General features: G+C 37.1%; 1 protein-coding gene and 1 long non-coding RNA gene across 4 annotated transcripts in view; one reads left to right on the forward strand and one right to left on the reverse strand.

Moving 5' to 3' along the window:
• Positions 1–16361, forward strand: part of LOC109549118 (uncharacterized) — a 36384-nt gene extending 20023 nt beyond the window's left edge. The window contains exons 3-4 of the long non-coding RNA XR_002175336.3: positions 3583–3690; positions 16151–16361. This is a non-coding gene — a long non-coding RNA (uncharacterized lncRNA). The remainder of the gene's footprint in view (positions 1–3582; positions 3691–16150) is intronic.
• Positions 1–26171, reverse strand: part of PDE4D (phosphodiesterase 4D) — a 1282340-nt gene that overhangs the window by 382908 nt on the left and 873261 nt on the right. The gene's annotated exons all lie outside the window — the stretch shown is intronic.

The following is a 26171-nucleotide window of genomic DNA, read 5'->3' on the forward strand; positions in this document are numbered from 1 at the left end:
GTGTGCGTGCACGTGTGTGTGTGTGTGCACGCGCACGCAAGCCTGTTGCAAACGTCCTGATTTACCACAGTCTAGGGAGCTTACAGGGGTTTTTGTGCTAAAACTCAGCACGCCAGGCCTTTCCAGAAGGCTCTTGCTTCACTGGTCTTCTTTCCCCCGCCTCTGCGCCCCTCTTACTACTCAACCACATCACAGAAGTCTGTCCTGCAGGCCTAAAAAGGTGACTCTGTTGGTGTGTCTGCCTAACAATCAATAATTCATTTAAATGGATTTTCTGATGCATAAAATAATAGACTTTGCTTATAACCTTGCTGACTTTTACCAGCATTAACCTAAAAATCACACCTAAAAAAAGTGTTGTGAGAATGCTGAAACAGTTTTCTGTTTGAGTAACATTTATTTTTCATGACTATATAAATGATGAATATTCCTTATAGAAAAATTGGAAAATGCAGAAAAGGAAAAAGGAAAAAAGAAAGAGCAAGTACACAAGAGGTAACGATTGTAAGTCTTGTGGCTCATTTTTTCCTTATTTTTATATGTATATACATATCTCTATATATGCATCTAATTTTAACATTCAATTGAGATTTTAGTGTATAAGATTTTGGATTCTGCTTTGCCTTTAATGTTATACCATAAGCAATTTCCCATATCCTAAAATTAGTTGAAAATATTTTTAATGGTTGATAAGATTCTTCTGTCTAATATGAAAATGTATTTAAACATTAGTTTATGTGGCAGAGTTAGAGTATATGTAGGTTTTCAACATTGTAAGTACTTTCATGGTGAATATCTTTGAACATAAACCTTTTTAATATCTCAGATTACTTTCCTAATCCAAATACCTACAAGTAGAATTACTAGATTAAAGGGCAGGAGTATTTTTGAGGCTTGAGGCTCCTAATGATTTTTAATCATTTTTATGAAATAAAACCCTCAAATGAGTTGAAAAATCAAAGTAAAACTATATATGCATTATTTTATTATGACTAGTAATAGTCATAATACTAGGATTAGTAAAACTAGGATTAGTAAAACAAAAGATAATTGAAAATAACTTGTTATTTACTACAAAGAGACTCTCACCACATGAAAATTAGTCAGAACCTAGAGCAATCAAAAAATGATTCTTCTCTTATAAGACGGAAAAAATGCTGCCCTATAAATCCTTAATTTGGGCCACATTTTATGGAAAAGCAAGCAAGCAAAAAAAAAAAAAAAAAAAGACATATGGCTATTACTATAGCAACACAGAGTTGGTCAACTACTTCAAGTTCTTGTGGCTGGCGAGGTTACTGGAACTGCAGGCCCACATCCCTGACAAATTAAGTACATTGAGGTCACAGCACTTGACTTGAGACAGTGTTTCATAATTGTAGAGTTCTGTTTAGAAAAGGTCCTTGACTTAAAAATATCCTTTTGTGCCCTCTAGTGTTTAAATTCATCCAACCTTTTGAGAAGTTTGTAACATTTCTGAAGTAGAGCTGAACACCATTTCATTCTTACTTATACCAGGGTTTCTCTATAGCAAAAGGTGGCCAACATATACACTGTTCCAAAAATTTTAAAGATTACTTAAAATTCTTCATTTAATTTCATTTCAAACCTACCACAGGGCAAATCCCACCCACCACCTGTTTTTGTAAATAAAGCATTATGGGAATATACCATGCTCATTCATTACATTTTGTCTATGGGTAGCTACGTTTGTTCTACAAGGCAGAGTTGTACCACAGAGACCTTATGTCCTACAAAGTCTAAATATTTACTATCTACCTCTTCACAGAAAAACGTTACTGATTTATCCTTGGGTTAAAGAATCTCTCTGATACTTAGATTGGAAGAGGAAAAAAATACATGTATTTTCCTAACGATATCATGACATTTTACAATGTCCTTTAATTCCATTCCTTTCCATCAAACAATGGAATACTAGTTCAAACAAAGAGTAGTAGCCATGTCAATTAGCTTTGTGGTTCAAGTACCAAATTTGTATTTTCTCAGTGAAAACGTTTACACGCCTACTCAGGGTGATAATATTGACTCCTTCTTGATGACTTTGGTATTGATATGATTATATCGGTGAGAATAAAACAAGATTAAAGTTCTTTACCCACCAAGACCAAGGGCCCAAGAACTCTCTTGCCTCCTGAGCTACATCATCTTTTATTGATTAGGTAGAACTCAGACTAGCAAGTTCTCTATTTTTATACATTTAATAAATACTAAAGCTTGCAATTGCTTTTACAAACTCATACAGTCTTTCTAGAATAAAGTAAACATATCAGTTATAATTAACATGCAGCTTACTTCAGTTTCAAGCTTGATTCAAATCTCAATCACTTCTTTCATATATGAATGAAAGTATAATGTACAATAATAAGGCCATAGTCCTATGTGGGCAACTTAACAGGCTACCTTCCTTCCCTAAGACAAATCCCACTTCTTCCTAAGCCCCTCTGATATTTCACCTTCTCATTTGTGTATCTAGAAGATTTACTGAAACTTCCTTCTTCTTATCGGAAATGGTTAATTGTAGTTCATTAGAGTTTTTCTTTTCCATATGGTTTTCAGGGAGTGGACCTATTTTACTGTTTTCTAACTTAAAAATTGACTTCTGATTCACAATGGTTATAGCCATTCCTTTTACAAAGATATACATCAACAATACCCTGGCCAGAAATTTTGTACAATAACAGAAGAAAACACAACACCACAGGTTTGGAAAAGTGAATGAAAACAGTCTCTGGTTGATTACCTCTGCTAATGAAAAGGCATCTTATTTTTGTGATACACATTCATGGTCATCGTAGATTACACACCTGGAACTGAAGTTTGCTGCCCTTCTCAGCCTTACAGTTTCTCACTGATTTCATATTATCTACTCTTCTTATATTTCCCTCACCCTCCTACTACAGTCTCCATCCTTGTATCTGACACAGAAATCATTTAAACACAAACCCAAATACAAACCCTGCATAGACTTACTTTATGGAATCACATACTGAAAACTCTGAATCAAAGAAACCCGCAATGTTACCTTTCAAATACTGGCAACAACAGCAGCAACAAAATGCATGGTGAAACGTATCATCTGTCATGCCCAATGTTAAAAGCAATTAAAATTTTAAAAAAGTGACACCATACCTCTATTCCATAAGCAAAATAAATTATTTCCAAACTTACCTGCAAGAGAAAAGAAAAAGATCAGTAAATCTCAAATCAGAGTGCATTTTAATTCTTCTTTCTTCAGTAAATTAGGCAAAATTGTCATCATAAGCATAGCTAATCCTTAATTATCACTGTGTGGATTATTCTCTGTAAATAATGCTTTCTAGTTCTTGTAGATGCCAGTAGGGCTGGCAGTGAGATTCTCTAAAGGCCAATTCTCTCTATGAATAGAGTCCTTTTTCATATATAATCTGAACCTAGTAGATGAGTTTTAGACCAAAAACTTAAATGATTCCCTGGACCCAGGAAATCTGTGAATTAAAAAACATATTTTGGGGAGTAAAATATAAACAATGGGGGAGATACTGGCTTGACAGTTTTGAAGAAAAACATTTTTTTTCATTGCAGGACTTCTAAGAGCTTTGGATATAATAATTGGAATGAGGCTATTCTAGAAGGTGGAGAACTTTTGCAGAAAAATTAAACCATTCCCCACGGACATCAGTTAATATCAGAGTAAGTCATCTTTTAGAATACTACTTGGGAATTGCTGCACAAGGCATCTTAAACTGAGTTTTATATGAATCATAGTGTTTCTATTACTCCTAAAGAATTGTTTTCACTTAACTGGAGAGGTAAAATGAATTGCTAATCACTTGAAAAACAGTATGACTGTACTGAGGAACAAAATACAGTAGCTCACTTTCAGGTGAGTGCTTTTATCTATTAGATCAAATTGCCTGCTAAATTAAAATTAGTTATAATATTTGAATTATGATCATTTAATGTAAAATTTCCTTGCCCAGAATATTCTACACTATAAGTCAGTTTCTCACCATCCTGAAACTTGTTCAAGAAATCCCTGTGTATTTTTAAATCTATCTTTGTATTTCTAGTTTAGCTTGGGCCAAAATGTTCTCTGTGGAGCACCAAACCCATTAGATACTCTGAAAATAAAGAAACAAAAAAGTTCCATATTTAATAAAGTTTGGAATATTCTGCATATGGTACCTCTTTCCTGGAGATTTAAAATACTTATTTAGTCTGTTAAAGACTTTAGGAGTCTTACAGTTATACATCAGTTTAATTTTGTGAATCACAGCTTATTTGACCATAGAATCGTTTTGCTTGTAGCACCTATTGATATTATATGGAACTCGTATTCCACAGAACTTACTTTGGGACATACTGACTTAGGCTACTAGAGTTCTTAGTAGCAAGAGATGAAGAAAACATAAACTATCATAAGTATTGTATTAAAAGGAAAAAAAAGGGCTCCAACGGTCCTGACCAAAAGAGGTGATTTTTGTGAATGCACCTGGTTTCTCAGTGAGAAAGGAAGAGGAGACAGAGAACAGTCTGATTGTATGTATATGTGTAGGGTAGCATATGGTTCAGGACCTTTTGCTCAAATGTATCAACCTCATACTGCCAGGACTTCATTTACCCATGAATGTGGGTTCAAGGGTAAGATGTAATTCCAAAATATATCTTTTATTTTAGAGAAAAGAAACATCAAAGATTTTGACACATGAATGACATGACCTAATATTAAAACATTGTCTTTGTTGATGTCAAGAACTTTAAGAAACTAAACACTATAAATATTAAGATTTAGCTGAGAGACACAAACAATATGGCAAAAATATTTCATCATGATTTTATTCAGCTGATGTATGACCATGAGCTTCTGGGGATGGAGAAATAATGGGATCAAATCTTTCTTTTCACCCAAATCTGCTAGACCTTCCTGTGTATTATGTAAAATACAGGATTTTAAAATATGAAGTCCATGAACAGGCTCATGAGTAAACTGCAGGGGAGTTGCTGAAGAACCTGAAATTATATGCAAAATTGTATGCATACTTGCATTTCTCAAGGGAGCAGAATCACAGATTTAATCAAATTTTCAAAGTACCCTTAAACCTCCAAAAAGTGACAGATCATTTGAGGAGATAATCTCTAAGGATGCTCTTTATCTTCTGATCACAGTTTATGTTTTATGGAAAGTATCATAAGTCATATTTATGACATTTAGTAATTTCTTTGCTGGGACCTTTATTTTTAGATATTTCAGAAATTTAAAAAACACTGTAAAGACTATAAGTAGTTTATGAGAACTGGTTAAAATATACTTAATTATATAAAGTTTATATATATAAACTCTATTTAAAGATCTTATTTGAGTGAGAAACTGAATTGCCCACAAGATGGCTCTCTATAATCTTGGATATACGAGTTTACCAAACCAGCTTCTTAAAAGCTATTTCTAACATCTTTTCTTCATCTAAAAATCTCATATTCACAATAAATGGTTCTCCAACATTGTTTTATTTCTGTGCTTGAATATCTAGCAATGCCTGACAAAGTGTTAATGTTTTTCTAGTGAATGGATTAATGAACAGATATTGCAGACATTTACAGATTATTTACTATATTATTACCACACTGTTATTTGTCTCCTACATACACAGCCCTGTGCTATGCATGCTGATGATATTTTTAAAAAGGAGTTAAAGTTTAAAAAGCAAATCGTGTTTTTTTATCCTTCAGGGAAGACAAAATTTCCATACCCAAACACTTCATAGTATATTTACATGAAAAATGATTGGTATAGACAAATTATAGGTGTACAAAGAAGAGGAGACATCAATGTGGGATTCAATTAGATAAAAGACCTTGTGATGTTGGTTCGACCTATAAAGAACTGCAAGGTTTGTATGAGAGGAAGGTAAGGGGAAATATTCCAGAAAGGGCAAATATCACAAGAAAAAGCTTGGCATGATGTGGTCATGGCATGCAAGAAAATGGCTTCCCTGCAGTTAAGGCTGGGTGAGTTATAGAGTGTTGAAAGCCATTCCACGGGGAAGGAAAGGTAATTAATGTTTATTGAGGACACAGTATGATTCATGCTGTGATTAAATAATCCCTCTAACTTAATGATATATGCATGTGCCTCTTATTAAAGTATTGGAACTGTGGTGCTATATTTGGATATTTTGAGGGTAGGTGGTTCTTTCCTAAATGTTGTACTAAATCCCAGTATACAATCACCAAAGGAAGAGAAAGGTCCTTGGATAGAAAATCAGAATGAAGGAGGTGAGCTGTAAGCATAAGAGGAGATTAAGCTTCCCTGTCATGCTTCTCTCTCTCTTGAGAGAAGAATTTATCTTTGTGGTAAGGCCTCTGCTGCCTGGTGTGGAGTGAGAGCCAGAGGGAAGGCTTTTCATAAGGGGCTGAATTTGAGTAAAATAGCTCCTATAATAAGTCAAATTATCTAGTCTCATGCTGTTTTGATTTTACATGTTTCCTTTCGTCAGTAAAGTCTTGTTTAAAAACGTCTACTTTGTCTCAGTTGTTGACACCGAAAAACAGAGGGCTTTTTTGTTTTTTCCCCATATTTGGATAAATTGGGTTTAGAGGAGCAGTCTCTGCCTCATTAAAAGATGATGATACTGAAAACAAAAATCACAAAGACCTCAGGGAAAAGGGTTCATCTTAGGAGAAAGAGAGCTGAGGCATGTGGTCTAGCTGTCTCTCTCCAAATTCAGAATTTTCCTCCATTTCAACCTTGAACCCCAAATTTACAAGTCAGACTGTCTACTCAACATCCCCTTATAAACATTTCAATTTAATATGTTCATAACAGAGCTTCTAATCTTCCCTCTCCAAGCCTTATTTTTTTCTGATGTCTTGTCCCATCTCAGTTTTTGGCAACTCCATCCTTCCAGTTGTTCAGCCCAGAACCGTGGTCAACCACCATCATTTCTCACGATGAATGTCCCCCCTAGACTCTCTGCTTCTTCCCTTAACCTCCTAAAGTTTATTTGAAATTAGTAGTCAGAGTGATCTTGCTAAAACCTGTTCAAAGCTCCCTGCTGGCTTATTGTTTCACTCAGAATTAAGACCAAAGTCACTAGGAAGGTCCACAAAGGTCTTCAAGAATTGCCACTTATCTGCCCCCACCCTTACCCCCTTTACCCACTTATGTTTCATCTCCAACTTTGTCTCCTCTTGTGCTCCACTTTGCTACTTCACCCCAGCCCTCAGGGCTTCCTGACTCTTCCTCAATCATGGCAGCAAGACTCCTTATTTTCCTTCTGCCTAGGACACTCTTCCCTCATATACCCACCTCCTTCATGTGTGTGCTGAAATTCCACCTTTTCAATAAGATCTTTCCTAACCATCCTACTGAAAATTCCACCACACACACACACACACACACACACACACACACACACACACTCATTAACTTCTTTCCCAATACATTTTTCTTCATAGCATTGATCACAAAAATCACTCGCTCTCTCCCTCTCTCTTTCTCTCTATTATTTTCTTATCTTTTCCCCCAACAAGAATATAACCATCAAGAGGGTATAATTTTTGTTCATTGCTGTTATCTCCTCCAACACATAGAATAAAGCTTGGAACTTAGTATGCCTACAATAGATATCTATTGAATAAACATTTTTTTAAAGTCTTGGTTTATTTGTTCTCCTGAAAAATCAGAAATTCTGCCAACACTGGCTTGTGCTTTCACATGCAACAACTGTTAGGTGCTTAGAAGTAGCTGTGCAGGCAGAGCAGGGTGCACTTTCCCTTGGGTCAGAATCATCGCCTGCCTTCTCCAACTGCCTGACCCCCATTGATGTGTGACCTCTGCTGAGAGAGCCCTAAATGGCAAGTGAGAGGATCAAATAAGAACTTTCACCACATCACCTGGGAGTAGTGAGTAGGACGGATGTAACAATACTAGATGCAGACATGCCAGTATCTTTTGTCCAAGTCCAGGTACAAACAACGAGGACTGTGGCAGGTTCACATGCTGAGGAAGCAGAGCCTGAAGGAAGGATTAACAGGACTTAAGAATGTGTTGGATATTGGAAACGAAGGAAAAGAAAGAGTAATGATGACTGATATTTCTATAGTGATTGATTAAGAGAATGGCAATTCCCCATGTTCTAAGAGAACTTGGGAAAGAGTCAACTTAAGAGATCAGAAGACCTACATGTAGAAAGAAATATACTGATCTTGATGAATATAAGCTGAGTTTGAAGACACAGATTCAAAGGTATTTGATAATGAAAAAGGACTTTGAGATCAATATCAGAGATGAGGATTCAATTTGGCATTGTGTTTATATACCACCTATGAAAAGGCACATTATGATGAAGACCATCTCAAGAACAGAATATATAGAACAAGAGATAAAAATAGGGTATAGAAGAGAAGATTCTCAACTATAGGTCAAGTGGTTGGAATGAGATGTGAAGAAAAAACTCCTCTCTCCCCCCATCCAAAGGACACACACCTACTCAAACACAAGTGCACATGATGCAGTGTGTTGAAACTGGCTGCTTCCACACTCCATGTGTGTCCCTTCCCTCTCCATTCTGAATCTAAGATAATCTCATTCTAGTGAACACAAGTTATAAACGGCACCATGAATATTTGAATAGGTTCCCTCCTTTTCCTTTCCTGACTTTCTATGTCCAGACCATTTATATACTCTGTGGAAATCTCTGAGTAAAGAGAAAGTAGTTCTATCTTCTGGCTTGTATAATATTAATTTTTAAAAAGACTCTGGTTATTTTTAATTCAAAAGCTGTATAAAATTCATCTTCTTCAACATAGGGCAGCACCAAGGACAGCACTAAGAACATAACAGGTGGTCTCCTTTCTTTGCCCTTCCTCTAAAACTTGATTAAAACCAAAGTTTTGTCATTCTAGAAAACAGGTACTTTCATTAAAAGTGGAAGATAAATTGATAAAAGTTTTCTCCAGACTCTTTAAAACAAGTTCAGTCTATAAAGTTGGAAGTTTTCTTTTTTATTCTGTTATTAAGGGGCCATTGCCTTTGGAGTCTAATGTTTCAAATTTTGGATACTCATTTCTTTGGATTGAAGGGATCATAAGGTGTTTTCCACCTGTAATACTCTGAGGGGGTTTCCTTTGAGTTGCTAGAAGATAGTCTGTTAGCCCCACAGATGCCTGCTATCTGTACTGGCAGATAAATGACAACAGGTGGAATCAAGCATGCATCCTGTCTCCTCTGCGAGCCTGCAGCCTCAGAGAAAGGATGTGCCCCTGAAGCATTATGCAGGTTGTTCCACTAGCATCAGTGTCACTGTCATAGTTGTTGAGAGGGAAATTGGCAATCACTATTCATAGCAGGCAAAATGCCACCCTCACAATTCCTCTAGGCATATTTTCCTCACTCACATCTTATTGTTTTGCTGACGGCAGAATTCTGGACCAAGATGTTTTGCCATCCTGGAATTTTTTTTCCCAGTATGTAGAAAGATAATTAATATTACCGTTAAAGCATGTGTGGTCATTTATAGTCATTCCATTAATGCTATCAGTGTACCAGGAAATGAATACCAAAGTGAGTTAACAACTTATTGAGCATATGGTATCTTACATGTTTACTATATAATCATCTTTTTTTAGTATTACCAGTAAAAATAACAAAAGTAAACACTTTTATAGTGCTCACCATCAACAAGGAACAGTTCCAAGACCTTAAAATACATTAACTTTAAAATCTTTTCCACAACCTTATAAGCTTAGCATTACCAACCTCATTTTAGATATAAGAGAAAACTATAATAATATAATAATATAATATAATATTATAATATAATAATATATATAATAATATAATATAATATATAATATAGTAATAGTTATTACTCATAGTTATTACTCATACTCATTATTGCTGTTTTATACTAACAGCAATAAAAACTAACATGAGTGGTTATTATGTGTTAGTTACTATTATACATATATATGTGTATGTGTGCATATATGTATATGTATGTATATACACATATACATGTGTATGAATATATATGTATATACAGATAGTATATACATATATATAAATATATATTCATATAAACTATTTTAATTCTCACAATAGCCCTGTAAGATTGGCATTATTATTTTTATTGTTTTCATTTAGAAATTAGGAAATTAATAACAGTAATAATGGATAATGCCAGTAATAGTAATAACAGCAAACACTGTGAGTTTAATATGTGTCAGTATATTAATATCTGCAATACAGATATCATCTCATTTAGCCTTCACAGAGGTTAACATTACCATCTTGGTTTTAGAGATGATAAAACTCTAAGAAACCAAGGACAAACAGCTAATAAGTGAGGGCTTGGGCTTTTAACTTAGATACTGAGTCCAAAGCCTGGCCCCTTCACCAGTGTGCTAGGCCATAGACAACGCATTCTGGAAACGCAGGTGTAAGTGAGACAGGTTGTGACCACAAGGAATTAACACCGAGGGGATCGTGTTTTACAACATATGATGTCCATTGGAGAATACATTTAACATCTGTTTTTTGAGGGCCCACTATGTGCAAAGCTGTACACTAAGTAGTGGGTGAAATGCAAGGTGGAGGTAATATACAGGCCCCACCTTCACAGGAACTTGTGATCCCATGGTGGAGAGAGATGTGTACATGAATAATGCCAGCGTGCAAGTGAGGGGGGCAAGTGAGAGATGAGCTCCAGAACACCAGGCCTATAGTGTGGAACTCTGCGGCATCACGTTGAGATACACAAGCTTCTCCTGGGCTCTTTGTCTCTCTCTATTGACTTCACTTACATTTAGCTCTGCTGATGTCATTCTTGCAGCTATTGGGTTTCCAAGTTAACAGAAAAGAGAGAGGGAACAGCATGACGGCATCGGTCCTTGCCTTTCAGCAACAGAATTGTGCTGCTCTAGAGGGAAAAGTCTGACACTGTGAGATTCTGTCTGCTCTACTCCCAACACACCAGTCTTTCAGGGAGGCTGGCAGTCCAACAAGCCAAATGAATGTATGCTGGAAAGCACAGGACTTTTCTGTCAAATCAAGGAGCCCTCACAGCATATGTTCTGCCAACCATGGTGAAGGTCAAACAATTTTTTCTAGATGCTTTTGAGGCAAAGGGAATTCCAAACCTGCAAGGAACAGCTTGGGTCATGGTAATTCTGAGGGTGAAAGTGTGACTGTAAACAAGTCAGATGTATTCTGCAAAGCCCCGCACAGAAAACCAACTTGCTTATGCTTATTTCACTCTTTGTAAGGAGGATAACCTCCTCTAAGTGTGAATGCAGTAACTCAAAGTGATATAGCGACTTCTTTTTATCCTGATTATTTTACATGAGAAGTGAAAAGACTGGAAATGGAAAGCATCATTTATAAATCATCTTTAGAGAGCTGTAGTAGTGAAACTGAGCTAGAACCCTGTGGGGCTCCTGGGCAAGGAAGCCTTTCTGTCCCCCATTTCTTTACTCCAGCCTTCATGAACTTCCCTGAGTTCCAAAGGGCAGATTCAAACAGTCACTAATCTGGGAAGCAATGCAAAGACAAGGGAGGGGCAGCCAAGAAACAGTGGTGCAGCCTTGGGGCAGGGTCCTGGTTCTGCCTCAAGGGATATACATAACAATGTCTTTAAGCTATTTATAGAATTAAAACCCAACAAATGGAAGATGTCAGCATTCTTCATACCAGAGAAGACCACCTGAAGCCAGGAACCAGAGAAGCTCATCAAGAAGATTACCTGAGACCAGATCAGAGGAGTGCAGGCCCTGCATACACCCTAATCTTCATCAGCAACCCCACCCTTGAACAGTTGCTATAAAACTCCTCATCAAATCTTACTGAATCGGGACACTCAGTTTTCGAGGGCAGGAGCCCACTGTGTCCCCCTTTGCCTGGCAAAGCAATACAGCTATTCTTTTCTACTTCACCTAAAACTGTCTCCGAGATTTGATTTGGCACCAGTGCACAGAGGCCAAGCTACCAGAATCAGTAAGATAATCTAACACCTGAACAACACACTGCCTTCAATGTCTGAAACCTCACTCATCAACCAGCACTGAATCTGCTAGTCTGACTGGTTCATGACTTCTCTCTCCTGAAAGGTTAGGGGAAGCCAGCCTCACTTCTGCCAATAAAGAGCACCATCAGTCCCTTTTCTACAGCTAGTAATGCTACTAAACCTACCAAGTATTAAAGGGGAAATGGAATAGCCCACTCTAATATTGTACAACCCCAACCCAAGACATTTAACTGTGATCATGCCAATAAACATAGGACATTTATCATATTTGGAAATTTGGTTGCTTTGGTTCCTTTTAAATTTTCAAAAGAATTATTTAACCCATTTCCCCCCAAAATTGTACTATACTAGCTTAGAACTAGAAACAGGTGTTCTTTGTGCCATCCCTCTCACTCTCTCTGAAACTCTTTTAGTCCTTTCTTCTGCTATGTAACTCCATACCTCTGGCTTCCCATTATAGACAAAGAGCATTTCACACTTTTACCATCTCAATTCCTCACTTAGTTCCTTCTATCCTCTCAATGTAGATACCTAACAATTGATAGTTAAATGGATATTCAGGTTTTATCTTTTTATCCCTGGGAAGTAATGTTTACTGATAAGCCAAATAGTGTACCATGATTATGTTTCACTTATTGAATAACCTTTTGTTTTTTTCTGGAGTTATAAATTGCCTCCTTTTTATTTGCTTAATTTTATGTGGCATTATCACTAATTATTCCAGAACTCTCCAAAGTAATTTTCAAAAGCTCTTTGTAATATATTTTCTGCCTGGGTAAAGCATATCAATTATTTTATCAGTTCCCTCACACTTGATTGACGATTTAGCTGGGTTTAGAATTCTGGGCTGCAAATCATTTTCACACAGAATTTAGAATGCATTGTTCCATTGTCTCCTAGGCATCAATGTGCTTTTTAGAGGATAAAATCAATATTTCATGAGGCCCTATCAGAAATGTCAAGATATATCCTTTGTATGGGTCTGTTTCCTTCATTGTTCTAGGTACTTATGGACCTTTTAAATGAAAAAAAAATATGTTCTTCAATTTGAGGAAACTTTTGTGTTATTTCTTTGATGACCTCATTTCCTTTTTCTTCTCTCTCTGTTTTTCTTTCTCAAACTCCTAGTAGTTAGAGCTTAGTCACAGAATTGTTTTTCCAATTTTCTTAACTTCTGTTGTCCATCTTTTCGCCTTTTTGTTGGTAGGTTTCTAAAGCTTTATTTTTCAGCTCTTCCATTAAATTTTTAATTTTATCATTGTCTTAAATTTTAATAACTCTTTTTTGCTCTTACTTGTTAATTTTGTATGTTATCATCTTGTTTAATGAATGTAATAAGTTTTTGCCTCTTGAGAAGATAATATTTTTTCCTGAAACTTTTATTTGTTTCTTAAATTGTCCATTGCTTTATTATTTTCATTTGTTTTATACTTTATTTTGGGGGAGTTTCCTTAAAGGTTTGTGGAGCCTCGGCAGTTCATTCATTTTAAAGAGGGAGGCACTAAAATGCTGACTAGAAGCTTTGCATGTCCTAAGTGGGCTCATGGATTCTTGGGATTCACTGTAGGTTAACTGGGAAATAAAGAACTTTGCCTTTTTCACTGGCAACAGTGTAATCCCAGTATCTGTAGGTCTTTTCTGTGAGTGGTGATTCCATTTTTCTAGAGAAGGATTCTTCAATCTCCTGCCATGGCATTTTAAGACTAACTGGCAGACTTCTTGTCCTAAAATGCTACTGGGGAAGCCAGGGCTTTGGTATTCATTTGATAGACTTCTATTTAATCTCTCACCTTCCACTGTATCTGGTATCTCCAAGGCTGAACCCCTCTTGTTTAATTTTTTCATAGAATAAATTTCCAGTGTTCTGATGAGAATGGAATGGAATCGGTCTCTTAGCTACGCAGGGTGAGAGGAGGGCTGTGGAAGCCTCCATTTCATATGCAGATTTTCCAACAATCTTCACTTATTTTTAAGCACACTTGGTTCCTCAAGTCCCAATTCTTTCCAGATTTCCACAAAGGGAGTTGCTTGCCTCTCCTGATACCCTCCTCTGTGGGCATTTTGTAATTAGCATTCTCAACCTTGCTAATTCCAGTTCTCTACTTTCCACTTCTAAAATACTCCTCTCTTATGTCCAGTTGTCTCCTTCCTCATCCCTCTATTCTTGGGGATTTATACCCTTCTATTCTCTTAGCATCATTTTAAGAGAGGATTTTCAAAGTTTGCAGCGTAAGACGGTTGTATAGTTTCCTCCTGCTGCCATAGCATACGCCACAGACTGGGTGGTTTACACAATAGAGATTTATTTTCTCACAGTTCTGGAGGCTAGAAGTCCAAGATCAAAGTGTCAGCAGGTTTGGTTTCTTCTGAGGCCTCTCTCCTTGACTTACAGATGGCTGCCTTCTTGCTGTGTGTTCACCTGGTCTTCCCTCTGTGTGTCCATATGTCTGGTGTTTCTCTTTGTGTTTTCAAATTTTCTCTTCTTATAAGGACACAAGTCATATTGGATTAGGGTTCACTCTAAACTTTTAGCTTAATCGCCTTTAACATAATCGTTTAACTTAATCATCTTTAAAGATCTTACCTCCAAATACAGTTACTTTTTGAGGTGCTGGGGATTAGGACTTCAACATATGAAATGTGAGGGGACAAAATTCAGCCCATAACAAAGGTATGTTTAAAAACTTTTTAAAAAATTCTTAACACTACTCCAAGCATCTTGAAAATATCCTGTATCCTAAACAGAAACAGACTCACAGACATAGAAAACAAACTTATGGGTATCAAAGGGGAAAGGGGAGAGGGATTAATTAAGAGTATGGGATTAACAGATACACACTACCATATATAAAATAAACAACAAGGATTTGCTGTATAACACAGGGAACTATATTCAATATCTTGCTATAACCTACAATGGAAAAGAATAGAAAAAAGAATATAAATATTCATTAATTCATTCACTCACTTATTAAATAACAATTAATGGGCATCTATTTTTGTAAGATTTCTGGTTCAGCAGCACAAGGGATACAAAGGTAAGTCAGACCCAATCTATGAATTTAAAATTTAAAATATTTATTAACACCTTAATGGTGATTCTTCTGAAAAAACTTGACAGAATGTTTCCAAGTGGATACTAACATATCTCATCTTTTACATAAAATGTCATGTTTCACACTTTAAAAAAAAAGTCACTTTTGTTACTCAGAAGTCACACACTTAGAAGGGTTGTCTTATCTTACTTTTCCTTACACCATTTCATTTCAGGGAATATATCAACTCAACTTTCAATTGAAGAGGAAAGTTAAGAATTGAGCAGCATTAAAAGGACTCCCCCCCCATAGTTACACACCCACATCTACCCTCTCAGGGCAGGCTGAGGAGGACTGGGGCGGGGGAAGAACCATTCACAGAGAAGAGCTAAGAAGAGCTTGTGACAAAGTAGCATATGACAAAGCTCCAACAAGTCTGGCCCATGGCTTTTCACACTTGGCAAACACATGGATTTGAAGAGCATGGCTACAATTCTGGCTTCTAAGGGGTATTGATCCATGGAAAAATATTAATGATTAACCTGAACTTAAGCAATGAGAGGTTGTTACTTTGCACCGCTGATCTCTGCCTTGACCATCTATACAACGTGCATGCAGAATGATTATAAAGCAATACATAAATGATCATTTCACTTACTAGTAAGCTATCTCAGTCCTTTACTAAAATATGAGGACCGATTTTGGTTTAACCTGGGATTTCTTGATGAGAAATCATCACCTGTTATCTCTAGAATATTCTGTGCATATATCTCCCTCCCCCTCCATTGGCTATAGGGGATTTTCTATGTGTGTAAGATTAACCTTAAGATGATAATTTATACGGGGTCTTCTTTATTCTGTATCTTTCCTTGAAAATTTTCTACTTTGGCATGACTGGTGCTGCATCATGGTCCAGATGTGAAATTAAGCCAACCTTAAACTTTGCTGATACTAGAGAGCATTTGGATAAAAATAAACTAAATTTTAGGATTTTCCAATCACAAAACCATTGTCTGCAGCAAAGCCTTGTTATATATTATGTGTATATATATTCATTGTATTTACCTATAGGCCGTTTTTACTCTTTTTCAGGAAAAAAGGAACTCAAGCATCATTTGTCATTTCTGACAGCAATGCTGAGTGGCCTAACGAAAACTGCCATGGTTGTCTTGTTGAAGGGGTCCTTCATTTGCCTCCCACACTATGCGGTATCCTTCCTACAGCTATCCACCTCCCTCCACAACCCCTGAACCTGGCTGCCAAGTGCACGCAGATCAAAATAGACAGGGGGTGAGCATATACGTTGATCTAGGCAGAGGACCTCGCAGATGTGAAATGTGGAAAAGAATAAAATAAAATAGATTTGGGGAAGATATGTCAGCATTGTTTGAATTTCCTGCTTCTATCACCACGATCTGGATTGATTTGGGAGGGACTCAAACTCTCCAAGTCTCAGTTCTTCATGAATAAAATAGGGACATTATCAACTTCCTCGTAAAATGGTGCTTTCTTGGGAAGATTAAAGTCAATATACATGAAAGTCAATAAACATTCTTCTCTCTTTTATTGTCTATAAATATATACACATATATCTGTTTGTGTATGTGTGCCCACAATTCAACTAAGTGCTAGTTTAGCACAGAAACTTGTAGTCTAGTTGGGAATAAAGCATGTATTGTAGAGTGATCCAAATGACAGTGAAATCTCACGGTAAAAGAGCTGCATGATTAGATGCCCTAATCATGATTAGATTGTGAAAGCTGCATGATTAGATGCCCTACGATGGAACTGAAAATAAGAGAACTCACGTATTCCGTCTGAACCCTCACTGCATGCCAGTATATACATTAGTCATAATATTCAAGATAGCCCCGAAACTTAGGCTTTGCTACTCTAATTACATAGAGGAAGAATGTGAGGCTCAGAGAAGGTAGGCAGCTTGGTCAGGAAAACAAATAGATCCACTCGGACCCCAAGTCTGGTCTCTTTCCTTGAGGTCATGCAATCCTGACTCTGAAACATGGTGGAGTACATGGTGCTTTGTGCATGTTACCATATCAGAAGGATGAGCTGAATCTTGAAAAAAGGGTAGAATTTGGGCAGGTCAAGAGGAGAGAGGGATACTTCAGGAGAGGGGATGGTGAACCGAGACATGGAGATGGAAACAGAGAAGGCAGATCTGTGAGACAGCTACAAACCAATTTCTTTAGAGATAAATGATGTGGCTGAGAAGCCAGAGATAAGACCAGAATAGTAGATTGGGGCTAATTTTAGAGGCCTTGAAGGCCAGACACAGGAGTGTCATTCGATAGCTCATAAAACAAATGAGATTATTGAGGAAGCACTGTGCTGCACTGTGGAAGTATCAAGACGTAAAAGAAACAAACAAACAAACAAACAAAGACCCCAAAAAACAAACCTGGCAACAAAATAGGCTTTGTCTTTCTAGGGCTACAGGTCCACTTGCCCCAGTACATGGAATAATGCTCTGGGGCTGTGGCAGAAGTTTGAGTGACAGTCACAGTGACACAGCAAGGGGGTCGTCATTTGGGTCCCCTATCATGGGCATAGGAATTGTTGAGAAAGGCTTCATAGAGGAGATGAGTTTATTCTGGAAGTGATGGGCAATGAAGAAAGGATTCGAACAGTGGAATTATATGATGAAAATATCATTTTCAGAAGATTAATTCAGTAGCATCCAATGGGCACAATACGATGGTTAGAGACTGGAAACTGAGACTCCAATTCATTCAATAGAAGATCAGTTCAGCTCTCCAGCAAGAGGAAAGGTAGTGGCAGTGGAAATGAAAAGGCAGGGAAGCGTGAGTTTTTATACTGAAAATCTTGAGGGACTTGACAATGACTGACTGATGAGGGTCAGATGAGAGAGAGGAGGATTCAGTGATGACTCTAAGGTTTTGAGTTTACGTAAATGGGAAAATGGCATTGTCCTGAAGAGGAATATGTGAGTCTTATTCAGCAGAACTGATTCAAGAAGAAAGGTGAGTTCAGGTTAGCCAGGCTGACACTTGAACAGTAGGATATCTAGGCAGTTAGAGATACAGATCTGGAGCAAAAAAAGCTTACATTTTTGCATTTGGTCCAGCATCTATCTGCTTTACAAACCCCAAAGATGAGACGTTTACTTCTGCCAGATACTTAGAATTGATAATGTTATAAATCATAAGAGCAAATACATGATAACAATAAAAACAACAGTAATAATAAAGGCTAATATTTGTTGAGAGCTCATTACATACCAGGCACTGTGTTAAGTGTTTTATATGTATAATTGGCATTATTTCATTTAATTCTCATAATAACCATCAGATGCAGGTATTATTATTATCTCCATTTGAGAGATGAGGAAACTAAGGCACAAAAAGAGAAATCAACTTTCCTGTGGTAACACTGTAAGTGAGTGGCAGAGCCTGAGCTCAAACCTAGATAATCTAAATATGGACTGTCCAATATGGCAGCCACCAGTCACACAGGGCTATAGAGACTTAAAAGGGAGCTAGTGTGATTGAAGAACTAAATTTAATTTTTAGTAATTAATATTTAAATTATGAAACTGACAGCTGATTCAGTTATTGGAAATCTGAAACTTGAGTAAATGAATCTACATTTCTTTGTAAATTTTATGAAATCTAAATTTAGATCTAGCAAGACTGATGGAAAGTTAGCATCTAAAGCAATATATAAAACACAGACAGGATTTCAAAGGCCAAGAATGAGGAAAGGTTTTAAATATTTCATTAATAATTTTATATATTGCTTACAATAATAATTGATTATATATTGATTATAATATTTTGAAATTAATTTTATCTGTTTCTTTTTATTTTTTAAATGTGGTACCAGAACATTTTAAAGTACAAGTGTGTTTTGCATAGTATTTCTATTGGCTATTGTAGGTCTAAATACTGAGAAATAAATAAATGAGAGGTCAACTGCATGACAAGACAAATGACATAGTTAAGGGAACACAGGTTATTTCTTTTTCCATTCCGGATGACCATTTTTGACAACATCTGTAAAGAATATAGAAATTGTCTTAATTCAGTGGGACGCTGAGCCCTGGACTGATTGTTAATCTCCCCACTCTTATATTGTCAACTCTTTCACCATTTTCAGGGAAAACAACAACTCTAACTACCTTTTCTTGGTATGTCTTGTATTTGTTTACCTTTCAAAGGTGAATTACTTTGCTCACAGCTGTTTTCTATCCTTCATCTCAAGCTGTATCTTCATGTCAATCTCAATCTAGAACTGATTTATCAAAGAACCCCAGAGGAGGGCTTCCCTGGTGGCATAGTGGTTGAGAGTCCACCTGCCGATGCAGGGGACACGGGTTCGTGCCCTGGTCCGGGAAGATCCCACATGACGCAGAGCAGCTAGGCCCGTGAGCCATGGCCGCTGAGCCTGCGCGTCTGGAGCCTGTGCTCCGCAACGGGAGAGGCCACAACAGTGAGAGGCCCGTGTACCATAAAACAAACAAACAAACAAACAAACAAAAACAAAACCCCAGAGGAGACCCCACCAAGAACTGCTCAGAGCTGTTCTAGGAAAATAGTAGCTAGAAAACTAGGAGTTATTCAATAACAAAGTATAGCCTTGTATGCCTGGATTTTTTTTTTTAATGGGGGATTATAGTCTGATAGTGAAACCTTGGCGTGTTTGAGAACTATTGATAATAATCCAGACATTTGCTCTTCTGAGAGTTATATGTGTAATAGAAGGCAGAAGAATTTAATTAATGTAAAGAATAGTGCAAGGGCTAGGGACTTGTGAATCTTTGGGTATGACAAAAATTAAGGCAATGTCATTTATCAAGAGAAGAAATGTAAAATTCTACCAATTTTCAGGATTCAGTGTATCTGAAGCAATATGTCCCCCAAATTGGAATTATCCAGATGTTTTAAATTGGTCAGAGTAAACATTTGATTCATCCCAGAATGACCAAAGTCAGACGTCGGAAATCCACATCTACTTGCTAGCTAAGGGGAGTAGTATTTTTTCCACTCTCTATGCCAGCTCCCTTGACATACTTAGGATCTACCCACAGAATACTTCAGGTCAGTGAATTCGTAGCCAAATGCCATTATAAGAATGTGCGTGTTTCCTGGCCTTTATTCAATTAAGCACTCTGTTCTTAACTTACTACTAAATCCTCCTTTGGTTTTTAGGTTTCATAAAAACTTTCATGCAGGTTAGAGAATGTTCTTGGTGTAGAAAATGTAGCCCATGTCTTCCCACCCCATAGGATAAAATTATAAAATTATACTTCCACAGTTATATGATATCTGCATGAAATAATTTCAACCTCCAAGATATATTCCAATTTTTGAGACTACTGTATATGAAGTCTCAGTGCGAAAGATAAACTGATCTACTTCACTCCTTTTTAATTTTTAATTATTATTTTCAAGTATTGACTATGCACTGTTTATAACAATTCTCTACAAGGAGATCACAAGCAATAAATTCTCTATAAATTTTTACTTACAAGTTATATATGATATATATCATATTAAAAGGATGTATGAAATACTAAAGTGCCATAAACTATAGGTTGTAGCAATGAGGTCCTCATACTATAAGGCACATGAAAAGTAACTTCTCTGGCCAAGAGAAAAGAGGGCTTTGGGAAACAGATAAACAAATCCGTTAGAGAGGACATTAAGTGCATTTGAAACAGCCTCAATAAAACACCCAAGCTCCTGGGAAAGGACTGTATCTAACTACTGATAAAAGTGCTTTCAGAACTACTAAAAGGGAGTAAGACAAATACCCACATCTGGCCAAACAAGACAAACGTTTGCCTACTGAATTTCCAGTAAGAAATGTTTGCTTAAAAGGAAGAGTCTATTTTAACATTGTTTTTCACAAGCAACACAATAGAAAAGGATAGAACACAGTCTCATAGCTAATTCTCACTGTGCAGCTATGAACATACTTCTCTCCAGTGACTGGGTCACAGTATGTTATTTTTTGTTGGTTGCTTCTCTGCTGTCCTCTATAATTCCAAAATTATGTAGTTCTATCCGTAGTCAACACATCCCTAAACATTAGGCCATTTTTGGTTGATTTCTGGCAATTGTGCCACTTCAACATTCTCATTTAATATTTATTTCTGAGAAAATAATAGTAGTAGAACAGATCAGTACTGGATCATCTTGTTAATATTTACTTTGTGAAAGCCTTTGTTGGTTACAAAAAGATTCAGGATTCACTATGACAATTTGATTTGAAATTCATGGTCAGTTTAAAAATAAATGCCATTTTACAAAGCCTTACAATCTTACAGTTCAGCCAGCATCTGAGTGACCTCAGCAATAAAATATTTAGGGACAAAGTCTGATGTATTTTGGATGTTTCTGAAAATTATTTATCTTCTATTCAAGATGCATTCAGAGGTCTGCACAATATATTGCAGGGTGAACGTCAGGTTCTGAATTGGAAACGAATAAACAAAAAAGTGATTGACTCTGACAAAAAATTAAGCTTCGCTAAATTTAAGTCTAACTCCGAATGTAGATGTTCCCCAAAGACCTTCGCTTGGCCCTCTTCAGTTTTCATATCTCCAACGCTGACTTCTTTTCACTCTTTCTTTGATATTTGTTTGCTCTTCTCCATCTACTTGTCCCGACAAATTCTCAAAATCAGTTTATTCATCAGTAAGTCATTATTTTTACTCTCAAACCTGATGCTCCTCTTTTTTTCTTTTTTTTTGTGGTACGCGGGCCTGCCACCGCCGCGGCCTCCCCCGTTGCGGAGCACAGGCTCCCGGCGCGCAGGCTCAGCGGCCATGGCTCACGGGCCCAGCCGCTCCGCGGCATGCGGGATCTTCCCGGACCGGGGCACGAACCCGCGCCCCCTACATCAGCAGGCGGACCCCCAACCACTGCACCACCAGGGAAGCCCGATGCTCCTCTTCTTAGTCCCTATTTCTGTTAACTGTACAATTCTTTTTGCCAGAAATTCAGGAAGAGTTGTGATGTCCAGGTATCACCACGGAAACGGCATCCTCTTTTTCTTTCTCACAAAAATTTTCAAGTCTTGCTGATCCTTCCTCCATGTCTCCCTCCTATCAACTTATTACTACATGTACCACTTCATGTTAGGCCCTAATTATATGCTCTCTTTAAAAGAGACAACCTTACTTTTCCTCATAAATTTTTATACAGTCATTGTAGAAAATGTAAAATATACAAAAAGAATAACATAAATTAATACTTTGATCCATCATCTTGTATGGAGTATTATTATTACCTCTAGAGTAGATTATTGCTATAACCCTTCCCACTGGTCTCCTTACTCTATCTTCTGCTGCTCCAAACTATGTCTTCACTGGTGACATTTGATTCTTCATTAAGCAGAGGCTAAGATTATGGAATTCCCCTGCTCAAAATCTTCAATAGCTTACCTTAGCTTAGAAAAAATTCCTTAGCTTGGTTTTCATGACCCTAAAAATACAGTCTCACTCATTCCAATATTATTTCCCATGATTGCTTCTCAAGTTCATTAAGTTTTGGCCACACTTATTTTTTTCCCTATAAATGTTCACTTACCTTCCCATAACCATACCTTTGCCAGATTCTCAACTCCACAAAACTAAGTGCAAACTTCAAGACCAAATGTCATTTTGCCCATTAAGCACGCTATGGCATCCCTAGTTGGAAGTAAACTCTGCCTTCTCAGAGCTGCCAAAGTGTTTTGCTTCTGCTTTTCCTAGGGGTACACAGTACAAAATGCAGAGACAGATGACTGGGACTTGAGTACAAATTCTACCATTTAAGTAACTCTCTGGCTGTGAGCAAGACCCTTGAACCCTCAGTTTTCTTATCAGTTGATGTGAGAACCAAAGGTGATGATATATGGAAATCTACTTTGTAAACTACAAAGTGCTATATATTGGGAGTTCATTCTCTGCCAGGTGTTCCCTTTTAGGCACTGCCTTTAAAGAGAATGGTTCATCCTCTTTCATGACTTAATTTGTAAGACCTTCCCTGAACAGGTGGTGGTGTTTGGCCCTATGTGTCCCTAGAGGATCATTAAAGTCTTTATGTGGTTATAATTCAATTTTTTAATTTAATTTTTTGCCAGAGCAGGTAGACTGCGATCTTTTTGAAGGCTGGAAATTTGTCTTACCTAGCTGTACAATCATAGTGGAAAGCTCTGAACTCAATTCCTGTTCAGTAAATGTTCATTGAATGAGTGAATACATGAGTGAACGAATAAATAAATAAATGAATTTGCTGATATCTGGATCTTGTGAATCAGTTATTTATGTTTAGTACTTGTGTTCTCTCATTAGACTATAAGCTCCATGAGTAGAGGTTCCTTGGGTGATCCATCTTTGTATCCATATAGTTCCATATGCATGATACAGAACAAATACTTACAGAAAGTTGAATAGAAAAATGTAGCTCAGCTGGATCATGAGTTGAAATGCTCCTTCATATAGAACTTTCCTGTGCGACAGTTTTTTTTTTCCTGGTGTGCATGCAATCCTAATATCTGTTTAACTCTGCAAATGAGGCTAATTATATTTACTATCAACACTGGAGTTCCTTCTCAAATCAAATATAAGAATGTCTATAAACATAGATACATCTTTTGATGGTACAGTAATACAAACTTCAGTGGGGGGAGATCTTACTTAGGTTACGTTCTAACATCAGCCCTTGGGGCGAAAATTAGTCTGGTCAATATCATGGAGAATGGAGAATCCATTCCATATCTCCATATCATGCAGAATCCCTTAAAACACCCAAATGTAAGTCAAGATGTTCTTGCTATGGCAGGCCCAGGGGAACTGAGATGGGGAGAGAGCAAAAGACTCCCATCTCCTACCTCACACTTACTAGTGGGCATAGATTCGTTCAATGTGGTAGCAGGTGGAGAAAGCGGAATTGCCTATTTAAATTGGTATTTCTCTCTCCTTTATCTCTCCTGCTTGGCTTAGCATGTATATTTGAATTTGCATTATTAAGTGTTAGGACAGTGCACTTCTACTGAATTGCTCTTTTACAGTATCTCCTTAGTCACAGCGCAGGAAATTTTTTTCAATAGCCTGTAAAGATGAATGGATCTCTATAAACATCATTAGGTCCTGAGTAACTTAACCCCAACCATCCCTGTAATACCTTATTTCCAAGTCTGACATGGAGAGCCTAGTGTGCTATGTTAAAAATTCCTAGTGATGTAAAGGCTAACTTTCATTTTCTAACTCTGTTTTGAGGTGATTCTGAACATATACTGAAGTCAGAGACAATGGCAACCCCAGGGCTGGAATGTTCTGGTTTCACAGATTTTATCATGCTGGATTTCTGACATGTATCAGCCTTAGGATTCAAATGATTTTTCCTCTGGAGGGAAGAAAACTATACTGACAAAAAGAAATATCAAGGAGAAGCAAACTCTCTTACAAGTCAAAATGTCCAAGAATTCCTTTGCTAGCAGAGTATGAATTCTACCAACAAACTACAGAAAGGGAAAATTTGATTGTGTTACTCTTGGTGTTACAGCCACTGGTTTCCTAAAGTAGGAGAGAGAGAGAGAGAGGAAAGAAAATAGAAACTCAAAGGGAACAGCAAGCTGCTGGTATTCTTGATGTTCTTGTTATTACATGAGGAATTACCATGGTAACGCCGGTACCGCTTGACTCATCTTACATCAGATACCAGTATACACTGTTCAGAAATAACAGCACAGACAAGAGCACATATTTTCCATCAAGGTGGCAGGGACCAAAGGACAACTGCAAATTTAGGAAAGCTGTATGCCTATCACAAGGGCAAGTTGAAGAATTTTGACTACTCAACAGACTTGGAGACTTCTGTAGCTATATGTATATATATTTTTCTAACTTTTGCCTGGATTAAAAATCAATAACTAAATGCCACTAATCCCTCATGTATTATGATAAACTGAAGGCTACCTGTTTTGTGAGATGGTTTACTGTGAATTCTTGTACAATCATCAGCTCAGATTTCAAGAAATCTTAGAGGAATTTTAAACATCTTTATCATGCAAATTAGGCAAATTCATTGTTTCCTGACTCAGCCATTGCTCAGGAAAAAAACACCACAAAGGTAGAATTTTGTATTTTTTATACTTGGGATAATCATAAAGCTTTGGAACTGAGTATCTACCACCAAAGGGTTTTGGTATAATTTACTAGTCTGGCAAAAAAAGGAAGTATCACTATAGCAACGAAAACAACCCAACAAACACACTCAAAGCCATTCTGGGTGGATTATACAGAAACCAATGATGCAGAAATCATTTAAGAGGTTCTAATAACAGGTCACATTAATGGGCAGTATTAGTAAAGACAGAGTGGAAGTGTCTGACACAAGAATTTAATAGTAGGTAAAAGAGAACCCGGTGATGAGGGAGCAAGTTAAAATAAAGGGAGGTGACTACAGTGACTCCCATATTTCTAGTTTGGGTAACTGGGGAGTAATCCATTAGACCTTCTAATCAAGGAATGGAAGAGAAACAAATCTTAAGAGTAAGACAATGAGTTCAATGTTGGCCATGAGAACACTCATAATAATTTAAGGCAGTGAGAATGATACAAGTAAATGGGAAGAGCGGTCAGGGCTTGAGATACAAGTTTGGAAGTTGCTAGATTGAATGAAATATGTTTCTCCAAGAGGTACATGTTTATTTACTGTCTCTGATGACTTTCTTATTCCCAGTTAGAATAATACATTTCATAAGAATTAACTGAATGCCTATTATGTTCCAGGCCCTGTACAAAGCACTGGACGCACTGTGGTTTAAAACACAGACTTAGACCCTATTCCCATGATCCCATAATTGACTATGGAAGTAGGCTCTGAGGCCAATTAAATACATAAATATGGGATTGCAACTGTGAGAACTGCTAAAAAGAAGATAACGGTGCAATAGGAGTATATAAATAGGTACTTAACAGATTCTGAGTGTTTAGGGAATGTTTCCCTGGGGATGATGCGGCCTGAAGGATGAGTAACACCATGAGCTACTGAAAACCACATGAATGAAGCCTTGACCATCTTTTGAAATTTAGAACACATTCCATCTTGTCTGGGAAGCTGATTAGCTTTCCCTTGGACAC

The sequence above is a fragment of the Tursiops truncatus genome, chromosome 3, assembly GCF_011762595.2.
Source record: "Tursiops truncatus isolate mTurTru1 chromosome 3, mTurTru1.mat.Y, whole genome shotgun sequence".
Classification (NCBI taxonomy): Eukaryota; Metazoa; Chordata; class Mammalia; order Artiodactyla; family Delphinidae; genus Tursiops; species Tursiops truncatus.